This window comes from Nyctereutes procyonoides, unplaced genomic scaffold, assembly GCF_905146905.1.
Source record: "Nyctereutes procyonoides isolate TBG_1078 unplaced genomic scaffold, NYPRO_anot_genome, whole genome shotgun sequence".
NCBI classification, from domain to species: Eukaryota; Metazoa; Chordata; class Mammalia; order Carnivora; family Canidae; genus Nyctereutes; species Nyctereutes procyonoides.
Genome location: NW_026575035.1, coordinates 9,828,083 through 9,842,255, shown reverse-complemented (window position 1 = coordinate 9,842,255; position 14,173 = coordinate 9,828,083). Strand labels below are relative to the sequence as shown.

At 46.1% G+C, this 14,173-nt stretch overlaps 1 protein-coding gene across 3 annotated transcripts in view; it reads right to left on the bottom strand.

Annotated features, from left to right (window-relative positions):
* Positions 1–13,499, bottom strand: part of NCOA2 (nuclear receptor coactivator 2) — a 297,105-nt gene extending 283,606 nt beyond the window's left edge. For 2 of the 3 annotated variants that reach the window (XM_055318183.1, XM_055318176.1), the window contains exon 1: positions 13,366–13,499. The gene's annotated coding sequence lies outside the window, so the exon portion shown is untranslated. Of the gene's footprint in view, positions 1–13,007; positions 13,031–13,365 lie in introns of those variants that run through there. The other variant, XM_055318178.1, reaches the window with a different exon arrangement.
* Positions 13,500–14,173: the final 674 nt, after the last annotated feature.

Sequence of the window (14,173 nt, the reverse complement as noted above, 5' to 3'; positions counted from 1 at the left end):
CAGAGACACAGGCAGAGGGAGAAGCAGGCTCCACGCAGAGAGCCTGACGTGGGACTCAATCCAGGGCCTCCAGGATCACGCCCTTGGCTGCAGGCGGCGCTAAACCGCTGCGCCACCAGGGCTGCCCAGATGGTAAACTTTAAAAGTATTTTGCCACAATTCAATTTTTTAATTAAAAAAAAAATTTAAGTAGCCTAAAAACCGGAAAGCAAACAAAAACTAGGGGAAATGTTTTATATTAAAGGGACTACAGAACCAAATGCAATGAGTGAACCTGATTAGCTCCTGGTTTGAAACCCAAAACTATAAAGAGTCTGGAGACAACTGGGAAATCGGATTAGAGAGCTGGGATTTGACACTAGTTTTCTGGGGTTTAATAGTCCTATTCATATTGCATATGGTTATATAAAATAATGCCTTTATTTTAAGGCAACATGCTTTATGGATAAAAGGTTATCTGTAACTTCAAATAGTTCACCCAACACACACACACACACACACACACACACACACACACAGAGCAAGAGGGAGAAAGAAGCAGCATATACAGCATTGAAACAGTTCTTTTTTAGCCACTTGTTCTACCACATTATTGAAGCATCACAGAAGCTAAGGAAAAGAGATATATTTGACACTGCACATCACAAAGCACCACCCTGCTTTTCCTCTTAAGCTGTATACTGTTTCTGCTACTTTAATATACAATTGGCTGGTGACAGAATGTAAATAGATGACAGACAGCATTCTGAATTACTCCACAAATAAAATGATACCACAAAATAGAGAATTATTGTTTAAGTAGAGATTAGGGAAGAAGGTTGAGAATATTTTTATAGGTGTTGCCACAAGTATATACTAATGTGTGGACTGTAAGGGCTTTGCTCTTTGGATAGTTGTAGAATTTCATTATTTATCTATTGAGACATCAGCCCTTCAAGTGACACTTTCATTCTCTGTTTTATCACTTCTTCAATGGAAGTATTTAAGTGCCAACCCTAATACACTTTCTTTGTGTTTGGTTTGGTTTTATTACCTTTCCAGAACTACTGATTTTCCCCAAGGTTTTCTTTACCTTTTTTCTCCTCTTTCCACTATAAACTGAGATTATTAATCCCTCTTCTTACTACAGTGTCAAAATATTCTGCAGGGGAAAAGATAGTAAGTCTCCGTGTGAAAAATGTTCAGTTTTACGAAAGCAACAAAGCCCAAAATTTAAGTCTTTATTGCTTCTGTGTTGTTGTTGTTTTTAGATTTTATTTATTTATTCATGAGAGAAACAGAGAGAGAGAGACAGAGACACAGTCAGAGGGAGAAGCAGGCCCCTTGCAGGGAGCCTGATGTGGAACTAGATCCCAGGGCCCCAAGGATCACACCCTGGGCCGAAGGCAGGCAGACAGACGCTTAACCGCTGAGGCACCCAGGCGTCCCATATTGTTTCTGTTTTGAAGTTAAGTGGATTTCTGGATTTTTTGTAAAATCTGTAACCAATGTTATATAAACATCTTTACTGATAATCTTTGAATACTGTTGGAGTCTATGTAACTTTTTGTTTTGATCATATCCTTTCTATTAACTGAAATCAATAATATAAACTCCCAACAAATTAAATTCTATATCAAAGGGTTGCTTCCTAAATCTTAGAATAACTCACTAGTTTTCTCAAGGCAAATCAAAGAGTGTGAACTGTATGGTCAAGGCCAGGAAGAACAGACTAACAGGTACAAAAGTTTGTGTAAAGAATAGAAATAGGGAAAAATGGGTTTGTGACAGACCTATCTAGCGAGTGTTTTGGAATGTCATTCTGTGATGACTGCGGACTTGGGTTATTATAAAAGGGATATTTGGGGAAGATCAGTCTATTAATGACTTACAGTGCAGAAGGAGAATTTGTTAAATCAGTCCAAATACAGTTTAAAAGTGAAAAGCCCTTAAGCAGTTCTATAATATTATTTTGGAGGAGGGGAAGAAAGAATGAATAAAAAATATACACACATATACACTGTCCTTACTACTCAATTTTTAGCAAACCAATAAGAAAACATATACAATTACCTGTTTCATTCAGATAAGCCAATGCACATTTTAAGCATTTTTATTGAACACAACTGACACAAATTTTAATGCTTGATTATTAAAAGCATTTTAGTTCGTGGGTTTTCCTCCTTGATATTAAACTCCAAAGAATTTATAGAAAAATTTTGTTTTACTCCTAATCCACCACATATCTATCCAAACCTTCAAAAAAAAAAAAAAAAAGTCTGTATAAGGGCACTCAGGTAGCTCAGTGACTGAGTCTGCCTCTGGCTCAGGTTGTGATCCCAAGGTCCTGGGATAGAGTCCCACATCAGGCTCCTCGTGGGGAGCCTGCATGTCCCTCTGCCTCTGTGTGTCTCTCATGAATAAATAAAATATTTTTTAAAAAATGTATAAATAGCCTATTCCACCCAAAATAACAAATACTATAACTACTAAATATGATCAAGTTGATAAACTACTAGTAGGTCCTTAAAGCTGCTACCCCAGATTTACTTTATACACTTTCGTCAATTTATAGATTTCAGTCAAGGTTACTCTATTGCATTGCTATCGTCCATCTCCACGGTCCTTTTTGGCACACAGAAACACCTCTCTAGGCCACTCCAGTTACTGAATGCCTCCTCTTCTCCTCTCCACCACTCCCCAGTAGACACTTGATCTCTTTCTCCAAGACCCTAAACAGCTCTGAGCAACTAACTGACTGCAGGTTCAGAAACTCTACAATGAGCCTGTGGGAGACATGTGAATCTCAATGGGAGATTTTTCAAGAAAGGAATGGAAAAGGGCATCCTTAGCCCTTTATCCCTTGGTGAGAAGGCACTGGCTTCCCTCACTCCTCTGAAAGCTAAGCCAGGTAAATGCAAGGCCCTCAGCCTTTGAAAATCTCAAGCCCTTGAAGGTCTTCCCTTGCCTTACCTGGTCTTTACCTGCTCTGGCGAGGAGGAATCCCCTCACTTCTCACCTCACAGAGCATGGGGGTAGAAGGGCTGTGGGGCTCAGTGGTACCAGAAGGGAATAGGCCATCAGCACTGCCTGAATTATGGATGCAGATCAGAAGGATGTTATACATGACAGCCAGCCAGCTCCTGGTGGGAAGTCCAGATGCAAACAACAGTTTTGCAGGTGAGCACCTGGGACCTCATCCCCTGGCACTCACCCCACGTTTCATCTACCACAGGCTCTCCCTTTCCTTCCCACCATAGGGTCAGCAGCTGTTCCCAGTGATAGTGAGTAGGGGAGGGAGGCGCCTCTCCTAGTAAGAGTCCTGACCTCTGCAGGAGGCCCAGCTCACTGGCCCTACCACAGGCACTCAAGGCCAGACCAGAGGTATCCAGACCAGTTCCTTCCTGCCCAAGGCTTTGCTCGCCTAGAGTTGAAAATTTGGAGTTCCCTTTATCTCCTGTCTCTCTTTTCTCCTCAATGCCTTTTCTCAAAGTGAAAATATTTATTACTACAATGAGATCACCAATAATTACAAGAATGCTGTTATGTGAACATCCTTTAACCACAGAAGGATAGTGCTCCAGTTTTCTCTAATATCCTTCAGCGTCCATGCATTTTTGTTGACTTTTGTCACTATCAACTGTCACTGCCAATATGTTCAGCTCACAATGAATATGTCATTTTTTGTATTATATCTAATTGCTTAAAATCTTTCGTTTATTAAAATTCTTAATTGTACACATCTCCCACTTAAAATAAAAGGTAATACAGCATGAATCAAAAAGTTTTACATGATTTCCATTTCCTTCACTAGGTTTCATTATTTATACTTGCTATGTGTTTATTTAGAAAAGACTCTAGTGGTGCAATAATACATTAAAATGACAGTTTTAGTGGGATAAATATTTTCATACCACACTTTTACAGAAGAGTCTTAAGGAATCAAGATATTATTACTTAAAACATCAATAAGAGAACTACACATAAGCCTCAAAATAGAATTCCAGAAATTGAAAATACAGTACACTACCAGAAACTCCAAAGAGGCAGGCATTCCTGAGGCTTTTTAGGAATTTGGTTACAATTTCCATCAATCTTAAATCGCCTTCCGATTTCAAATTTACACCATTTGGACCACTTTGATCTAAGGAACACTTTCAAGACATCCAACACTTACAGAGTTTGTAACAATATCCTTAAACAGGTAAGAAATAAAATACATAAAAACTAGGGAAGGTAATACTCAATCCTATTAGACAACAGAAGCTCAGCCCTGGAGCTGAGCTGGTCTACTGGACCACAAATACTGTCCAGCAACGGACTAACTTCCAACAACAGATCAGCCAATTACTGTACTGTGCCTGTTAAGTGATCTGTTTTCAACCTAATGGCTTACTTAACAAATAGCTAGCTTCTTCCCTAAGTGCTGTTAGCAGAGCCAATCTGTTTGGTAAAGAGGGAAACCATAGATCATGATCATACATGAAATACTTAATGATAGTAACAGACTTCCTCCGTAACCTTGTGTTCCATTCACTACCAGCCATCTTCCATCTTTAAACTTTAAGGGGAAAAAAAAAAAAAACAAATGAGAAGGCCAAGGAAGGATAAAAGGAGATAGAGGAGAAAAGTCTACAGAGATTTATACCCAAACTGAAGCAAAGTCACACCATCATTTACCAGTCCATCCTCACTTCTTTAAACGACTGAGCCACGTAAGCTTAGTTTCCAACAGCACACACAGCACCTCCACAATGGGCTGCAGGTGCAAGATGGCAGGTATTGGACAGCAAGATTGCCTCAAACACCCGCAAGCCCCTACTGCCTGTCTCCATAACTATTAAATCAACTTCTGTAATTTCAAGAAATGCTATCAATGTTAGCAGAAATTCATACTCCTGACATCTAGACTTTCAGCCAGAAATTTCCATATTCCTTATTTAGGATTCTAAAAGTATATATGAAAGAATTCACCACCTATGTTCCAACAATAACCAGAGGTGAACACCTGATAAGCCCATGTATGAATAATTCTATTTTTAAAATATACACAAGTACATTAAAATGTATTTTTATTTTAAGTAATCTCTACACCCTACGTGGGCTTGAACTAATGACCCCAAGATCAAGTCACATGCTCTACTAAGCCAGTCAGATGCCCCCAAAAATGTTATCCACGTAGCAATCTAAATTTTCCCTTTAGCTTGACTCTAGAAATGACTCAAGTAAAAATATAGGTTCCTCTAAGATCTGCAACTCATTTTTGAATTTACATTTGACAATAACTGAAAGCTTTTTACCAGTAAGCATATCAACAACAGAATTAGAAATTTTAAGAAAAAATTAGTATCAAATATTCTTACAAACGCTACTGTACCAGCAAAGGCAAGGGAAGTCACTTCATGTTTGATTAAGAAGCTGATTTTATAAGCAGAAATAATCTGCAAGAAAAGACAATCCTCATTTAGATATGGCTACTTCAATGGGCAGAGGTCAGTCAGCAACAACAGGAACTTCCAGAACTCACTCCACAAGCTTATTAAGCCTTGGAACAGGTGGGATCACATTTCATACGGACACACTAAATGAGTAACAGAAAATATCATGCATTATATTTTCATCTATGACAACAAGTCTTCGGTCCCCAGAAGCCAGAACACTAAAAGTAGTGTATGCTGCTCCCCACACGTGCATAGGTGAAAGAGTTCCCTGAAAGCTCTCCTCACTCCTTGCAAACAATTGAGCAGACGGAAGAATTCCACAAATAGCAGAGCACAAGTCAGATGACTGCATATATTATCAGCCTTCTTTTAAGACTACAATATCTCAATACCAAGTCATCCACGCCACAGAGACTGCACAAAATCTGTAAAACGTGCATCACACAATCACCACCTAATAGTTAAACATACTAGAATTAAATATATTGTAAAGAAACAAGAAGCCAAATATCTCAATCAGTGTTTCGTCCTTTCTCAACCAATACCGGCTGTCGTGCTCTCAATCTATTTTCTCCCTAGTGCCTACAATCAAGTTTTCTTGAGCTTATTTTCTTGGCTTTTCACTGTGAGAAACAAGTAGCCAACCTGGATGTGCTTTCTCAAAATACTCCTACCCCTTCTCTCTTCCCTAATGGAGAATTCCTGATCTGTGTTACCTCCACAAAACCTTTGATTAGACACAGCCACATGACGCTGAAAGCAGCAAGCAGAGCCCATGAGCTAACAGAAACACATTAAGGGGACAGGACCAAAGGGCAACGCGTGCCTGGGTTCAAATTCTTCTCCAGTAGTCCCTGGCTGTGTGACCCTCGGCAAGTTATTTGACAGTTCTGTGCCTCCACTTCACGAACTCTGTAATAGGAACAATAGTAAGAGAGCACCTACCTCAACGTGTTACAGTGAGAAACGCAGAGCACACAGTAAGGGTGCCTGAACCCTGCACTGGGTTTTTAGTAACCACTCAGTAAATGTTACCTGTTTTTATTTCTTCCATTACAGTTCTTATTTTTTTTAAATTAGCAGACAAGAATCCTGCAATCTAAGATTTGTTAAAGGCTGGGCTGATGGGGATCCTTGGGTGGCTCAGCAGTTGGGTGTCTGCCTTCGGCCCAGGGCATGATCCTGGAGTCCTGGGATCGAGTCCCACATCAGGCTCCCTGCATGGAGCCTGCTTCTCCCTCTGCCTATGTCTCTGCCCCTCTCTGTGTCTTTTGTGAATAAATAAATAAAAATATTAAAAAAAAAAAAAAGGCTGGGTTGATGACTAAAAAGCCAGAGACTATTTATAGATCTTAAGATAAGTAACACCTGTCCAGGTACAGGCCTGCCTTGATGCAAGGCTTTCCTAGACACCTGCTGGCATGATTTGCAGGACTATTCATCCCTCTCAGGGACTAACCATCTACACTGAGAGCCTTATCAAAGGCCTGCAAACATGTTCTTTATCAGATTCCTAAAAGGAGGATGTTCTCAGACTCACCATTCCCTCTGATACTTACGATGTGTTTCCCCACACTCACTGGTCAGGATAATTTTCCCTCCCAAAGTTTTGCTCACAGGCAAAAGGACTTAATCTCCTTTAAGTTTCACCTTCTGAAAAATGAGGTACCTCTATTTTACAGTGCTGTGGCAAAAAAAAAGAAAGAATGAAACACACTTCAAAAAGCCCCTAACAGGTTGCTGGCACTCAGGGAGAGCTGCTATTATCATTTATGTTGCACTGTTGTTACTCTCCCAATACAGACGTTTTAGTCAAGAACAAGAATTGAGTTAAATCTAGAAAAACTAATAATCATAGAAGAACACCTGTGAAAGGCTGCACAAGGGGGTTTTTCATCCTTTAGAAACTTAGGGTGTGAAAACCCAGAATACGTAGCCTTAGAGCAGCAACAAGGCACACTCTCCACGGAACTGGGAGGTCCCTGACTTGTTGCCCCAATACCTTCAACCAACTAAAGATTGCCACGCGGACCACACACAACATGATTCCAGAGAAAATAAAACACAAATTATAAATATTCATATCTCCATTAAAGGAGAATTATTTGATAGTAAGCTAATCGGTTAAGGGGACATTTAACAACTTATTAAAAATATAACCCTATTTTCAGGGTGGGGGAGAGACTCAAACCCAAATCAAAGTAAAATTTTCTGACAATGTTTTTTTTTTTTTTTAATTTTTATTTATTTATGATAGGCACACAGTGAGAGAGAGAGAGGCAGAGACACAGGCAGAGGGAGAAGCAGGGTCCATGCACCGGGAGCCCGACATGGGATTCGATCCCGGGTCTCCAGGATCGCGCCCTGGGCCAAAGGCAGGCGCCAAACCACTGCGCCACCCAGGGATCCCGACAATGTTTAATTAAAATCACACACACCAGAAAACTAGATCTTTCGTATCCAAGCCAGTTGAAAATTAGGGTAACATGTGCCTTTCTACCTCCTCCTTCACCAAAATCACCCACTCTGTGTTCCCCCCTTAAATCACAGGATTTGTAATGGACAGTTTACACTATCAAAGTAAACTGCCAAAGCTGGGATACTCAAATACTCATCAAATAAATAAAGAACAAATGAATGAAACAAAGGTTAAATGAGGCAAGAATGCAAAGACAAAAATCTAAAAAGCCTAATGTGGGATTTAAGTTACCAATAGGAACTCTTAACAGTTCATAATTTGCTGCCTATAAGGCATAAATTCTACCAGATTTGACCTGCTAACTTCAATTCTCCATGTATCTATCAATTGATACTTAAAAATTGTTTTTTCTTTCATAACCTTTACCTAGTTGCCAATAACTTCCACCTACGAGCAGTTCTCCTCCATTTCTTACTTAAAATTAAGATTCTACATCTAAAAGCCTCAAAAGCAGCTAAGTAAAACATCCCCATAGATTCCCTGCTTAATTCTCCTCTAGAAATTTCCAGCTAAGGAACCAACTGAAAATTGTCCTAGAATCAATTTTTCCACAATTGTATTATGTCATCATAGCCACTAGAAGCCAGAAATGTGGTTACTGATGAACATTTCATAGGATAGACATAAAATCTTTCCCCTAAAAGCCAGGAGCATTGTGATCTACCTACAAACCATCTAGTCCTTTCATTTTAGTTACCTTCAAACACAAGTTTACCTCCAAGATTTTCAGTCCTTTTCATAACCAGTTTTGCCTCAGTTTTACAACAGCTAGGAAAACTAAACCAGCTTCTAAAATATTCACCGAAGTCACAATCTCACCTCTATTTAGAAACTAGTACCTAGAATCCATAAAATACAAGTTTCTTTATGCTGTCTGAATTGAGGGTCTATGACCTAAAACTGTATTTTATAACTTTTCCAGACATTACTTTTAACAGACTTTAGAGAGTAACATAACATTCTACAGTTTGCAATTTATAAACCCTTCTATGACCCTTTAAAACAAAAAAGTAAACACATAAACGCTAAGAATATTTTTTGTTTAGAAAGCAAGTCAGAGGTAAAATGAGCTTCAGGTTTGAGAGTATAAGATACTGAGTGTTTTGTTCTGTTTTCCTTTGAATGGCTCTCATCATTGGTATGTAAATACAGTGATTATTTCATTAAGGGAAAGATACTAATTTCCACTGATTTTAAGATTTACTACAATAAGAGACTAATACCTTAAAGCAGTAACTTATTTTCTTTCTCCCTCCTATTCTCTTAATTTAAAATTGACAGAGCATATAAACATAAATCACCAAACAACACTATAAATACAGAATATTGAAAAGCCAGTAATTTAAGTAGCAGTTTTGCCATAAAAATAACTAAGCATTAATTATGCTTTTAAACATAATTTCAACCATGATACAATATTGGTCAAAATATCAAGAACACACTGCATTTCAGAAAACCGCCACCTTCTAGAAAAATTGTTTAAAGGGACTTTTTTTTTTTTTTTTTGCTACCTAACATCCTAAGATTGCTTAAAAGAATCGCTTTTAAACCCAATACAACACTTTTTTTTTTTTCTAAGAAATTCAAGCTGTCAACTTATGGGTCACATTTCAACCTGATGTGATTTGAAACAGCTAAGGTACTGAATTCTTAAATATAGGGTGTGTAATGAAAGCACTGCTCATAGGTCCTCGATTGTGAGGCTTAGAAAGCTTTAATAAGCTATAGCTATAGATAAAGCCAGCCAAGGAGCATTACCCCTTTATGCACTCATAGCACAGCCCAAGTCCCCCTCCAATCCTTAATGTTTTACATTTCCAGTGAATGCTCCTCTAACAGTGAATGAAAGTCATATAAATTATATTTAACCAGTAAAAGGTTAAAATCTGAGCCAAACTATCTAAAAAATATTAAATTCATAACTGGAAAGCTTTTCTCCTCCCCTCTGTTTCGGTATCCTGACATCTAAAAGTCAAAGAACTCCTCTGTTAAGACTGAAATCCCCAGGAGGAAGAAGGCTCAGATCTAGTCTGAGAGCACACAATGGAATCACAGCTGACGATGCACATCTTTTTCTAGATGTCTCCATATGCTTAGGAGTTTTTTTTTTTTTCCTTCCCCTCCCTAGCCAGGCTTTGGAGGACTTGCTACTTACACTCTGCCACCAAGAATCTGAGAACATTTTCAAGGATTGTTGTAGGGAATGAAGTAAAATAATGTGTTGCTCTTACGCATACAAAAGAGAGATGGGGACACGTCGGAGTGGCCATCACTAACTCAATTAACTAATCATGGGGGGGTTTCAATGTCGTCAAATTTTGCATGTTTAATTTACAATATTTGCCACTCCTGGCAGCTAAATGTTTTATCCCCACAGTTTTTACTATTTTATCACTAAAATAACACCCAAAGGACTTCAGCAAAATGCAATTAATTTGAGTCTACATAAACACTAAAAATTATACTGAATTAAGAATTCACACCATAAATTTGAGGATGGTATACTACAGCAGAACACATGTGTACAGTGTGGTAAATCCTATTTTCTAAAACCAGAGTTCCTCAATTCTTTTTTATGGTAACCAAATTTTAATAAAAGCTTGAGAAAGCAGTATAGATAAATACCACGCACCTAAGATACCTCCAAAAAAAAAAAAAAGGGCTTCCCAAGATTAAATTCATGGGCTACTCAACACAAAATGAATGAATTCATTCTCAGTTGAACACGATTCATTCTCTGAACTCCCAAAGATTTTACAAATTCCAGTTGGGAAAAGGGGCCTTGCTGCTGTCAGCATGCACTAAACCTCACCAACAAAGAACAGAAGCACACATACACATAAAAAAGCACTGTAGCAGCTGCTGCCTTTTTAAAAGACAGCTTATTCCTGCGGAGCAACCTGTGCTCTTTATTGAGAACCAAAGACCTAGCCTCCCTATTCTTAAAAGTCAGGGAGTTGAGAAAGTCACTGGACAGAACCCAACGACCGACATAAGGCAACCAAAGAGGTCTCCTAACCTTGCATAAACCAGACAAGTACCCACACACTGTCCAACTCAGCAGTGTTTAAGAAAACTTATTTTTTAAGAATCTTTTGTGTGGGAGTCATCGAGCAAACTACACTTAAGACTTTTTTTTCCCTCCCTGTCGACAAATATTCTTTGACTAGCTTTGCTTCTTAAATACCAACGCTTTATGTTCCAAACAGTGATGCTTTGGTTCCTAACTTCGTTTTGTTTACTCAAGAAAAAAAAAAAAAAAAAGACACGCATACCATAAACGACAACTTTTTTTTTTTTTTTAATGTCATCCCAAATGCCGAAGTTCCAAGTGCACTTTGGGTACTGGCGGTCTAATTAAACGAGGAACCAGCGAAGCCATTACAAACAATGATGCTTTACATTCCCAATAATCAATTGGCCGAAGACTATCCCGATGCCTTCATTTTCAGAGAGCCCTTTCAAATTCCCCCGGCCCCACGCTGGAGGAGCTGGGGGAAACCGAGGCAGAGGTGCACTGGTAACTCCAGGCCGGTCACCGCGGAGCCGGCCGTGAGGTCCAGGGCACCATCCCTACAGCACACAGGCCATTTTAGAAACGGGCCTCGGAGTTACTGCCGCAGACTAAGTGGCTTCACACTTCGCCTGGCCTAAGGCGACGTCTCTTGCGGTAACAAGAGAAATCCTGCATCTCGCGTAGAGTACGCGCCTCCCCGGCCGGAGACCCGCTAAGTGACAAGACCGCACGGACCGAGGAACGGGCGACTAGGGATGGACGAGAGCGGCGAGCTCGGCGTCTCCATGGCTCCCCCGCCCCGCGTGCAACTCCGCTCTAACTGGTCGGGAGGCGACCCCGCCCCCTTCCTTCCTCCGCTCCCCACGATTGGCTTACCGACACCCGGCAGGTCAGCTCCCCGCCTCCGATTGGCTCACTGCCCCATCAGTCACACGCAGCGAGATTCGGGTCGGAGGGAGGGGACGGCGTTGGAGGAGGTGGAGTGGGAGTGGGATTAGAGGACGAGGTGGCGGAGGAGGTGTTCAGGCTCGGTCCCCGGTTTGGGAAAGTTTCCCCTGCCGGTGACAGACCGGCAAGGCGTGAGGCCCGGTCCAGCTCGCGGCCGGTGCAAGGGGGCCGGGTCCCCGGTTCCCGCCCCTCGGTCCCGCAGGCCCCGGAAACCACTAGAGGGAGGGGGAAGAGGGAGGAACCATCGAACCAGGGACCGACCCACCCCCGAGCTCGGAAGAGGCGCCTCCGGGACTCCCCGGAGGGGCGAGGGGCGGGGGACGGGGAGCTCCAGCGCGGCGCGCCGACCCCGGCCCCCTCGCCCCGTCGCCCCCTCGCCCCCCCCCTCTCTCGCGCGCGGCAGCCCCCGCAGGCCCGAGGGAGAAGTGTCCCCGGGCCCGGGGCGTGACCGTCGCGAGTCGGCCGGGAGGGCCCCTCCCGCTTCCCGCCTGGGGCCCTGAGGGGCCTGTCCCTTCTGGGGCGGGGAGACCGGGGAGAGAAGAGGGGGCGCTGGCGAGCCAACCCGGAACCTCCCGGCCCGCCTCCCGCCCCCAGCCCCGGCCCCAGCGCGCCTCCAGCACACATGCCCGCACCCAGAAAGTTAAGTCAGGGGCGAGCCCAGCTCGGCGCCGCCGCCGCGGCCCGGCCCCCGGCTCCCCGGCTCCCCGCCCCCACCGCCGCCCGGCCTGCTCGGCCCGAGCGCGCCGCCCGCCCCGCCCGCCGCAGCTCTTCCCCGGCCGCCCGCCCGCCCGCCCGCCCGGCCGCGGCGCCCCTCGCCCCCCGCTCCCCCGCCCCCCCGCCCGCGGCGCTGACACGGGCCCGCCGGCCGGCCCCGGCCCCGGCCCCGCGCTTCACCTTCACACACCCCCGAGCACTTCCCGGGTCCTGCCTCCCCTCCCCTCCCCTCCCCTCCCCTCGCCCGACTCCCACCCGGCGCTGCAGCCGCTCCGCGCTTCCATGAAAGAAGGCACCTTCTCGGGATCCACCTTCCCGTGTCGGCCGCTCCCTCCCCGCCGCGAGGGCGCCGGAGCCGCGCTCCCCGCCGACCCCGCGCCGCGCTCCCCGGGCGGGGGCCTCCCGCCGCGCCTCGGCTCTCGGCTCTCACCTCTCGCCGGCGCCGCGGGCTGCAGCCTCCGCCCGCCCCGCGCTCCGGGACTCGCCAAGCGCTGGAGCGCCTCCTTTCTCTCCCGGGGACTCCGCGTCTCCCCGCCGCTTCCCGCCCGCCCCACCCCCCGCCCCCCCGGCCCCAGCTCGCCGGCCCCGCGGCGCCTCCGGGATGCGAGTCCCGTCCTCCGCGCGCCCGCGGCGGTGCCCGCGACACAAAAACAGCCCCGGCCGCGGCGCTCGGCTCCGCGGGGCTCGGCGCACCAAGGGCAGCCGCGGCCGGGGGTGGGGACGCGGCGCCCCCCGCCCGCCCGCCGCCCGCCGCCCGCCCTCGCGGCCCCCGGGGAAGGCGCGGTTACCGGCTCGGGTCGGTCACGCCGTCAGGTGCCGGCTGCCGTCGGCGCTGACCTTCGCCGCCGAAGCTGTGGCTGAGGCTGCGGCCGCCATGTTCCCGTGTTAATAACTGCTGCCTGGTTGTTTATTTCAATGGAGATCCTCCCCCAACTCCCTCCTCCTCTCCTCCTCCTCCTCCTCCTCCTCCTCCTCCTCCTCCTCCTCCTCCTCCTCCTCCGCGTCTCCGCACTTGCGGAGAGAGACACAGACCGCGCGAGCTCGCGAGCAGGGGAGGGGGCTCGGGAGCCAGGCCGTCCCTCCCTCCGCCTCCCCGGCCGCGGCCGCCGCCGGGTCCTGTCACCGGGGAAAGGACGGGGCGGAAACTTGCCTCCCGCGCCCCCGGGGGACGGGCGGAGGTGCACGGAGGCTTCCCCGGGGAGCCGGCCCCGGCCGCGGGGCCCGCAGCATCGCCGTCGGCGGGGTCCGCGGGCGGGGCGAGCCGGGGAGAGGCGAGGGGCGACGGGGGACCACGGCGCGGGGACAAAATGGGGGACTGTGGCCAGGGGAGGGTGACCCGCGGGGGACTGCGAGGGACGGGGGAGTAAACGGAGGACTCCACGGAGGGCGAAGGGCAGTGCCAAGAAGGAAAGCGGCGGGACGGCGGGACGGCGGGACGGGACCGGCCGGGGCTCGCGGCTCCGGGGCTGCCTGCCGACGGCGGGGGCGACGGCGGGGGCGACGCCGCGGGCCTGGGGCGCCCCGGCCGGGCCCCTCCGCCAGCAGCCTGCGCCCGGAGGACGCGCCCCGCACGCCCCGCGCCCCGGCCCGGCCCCG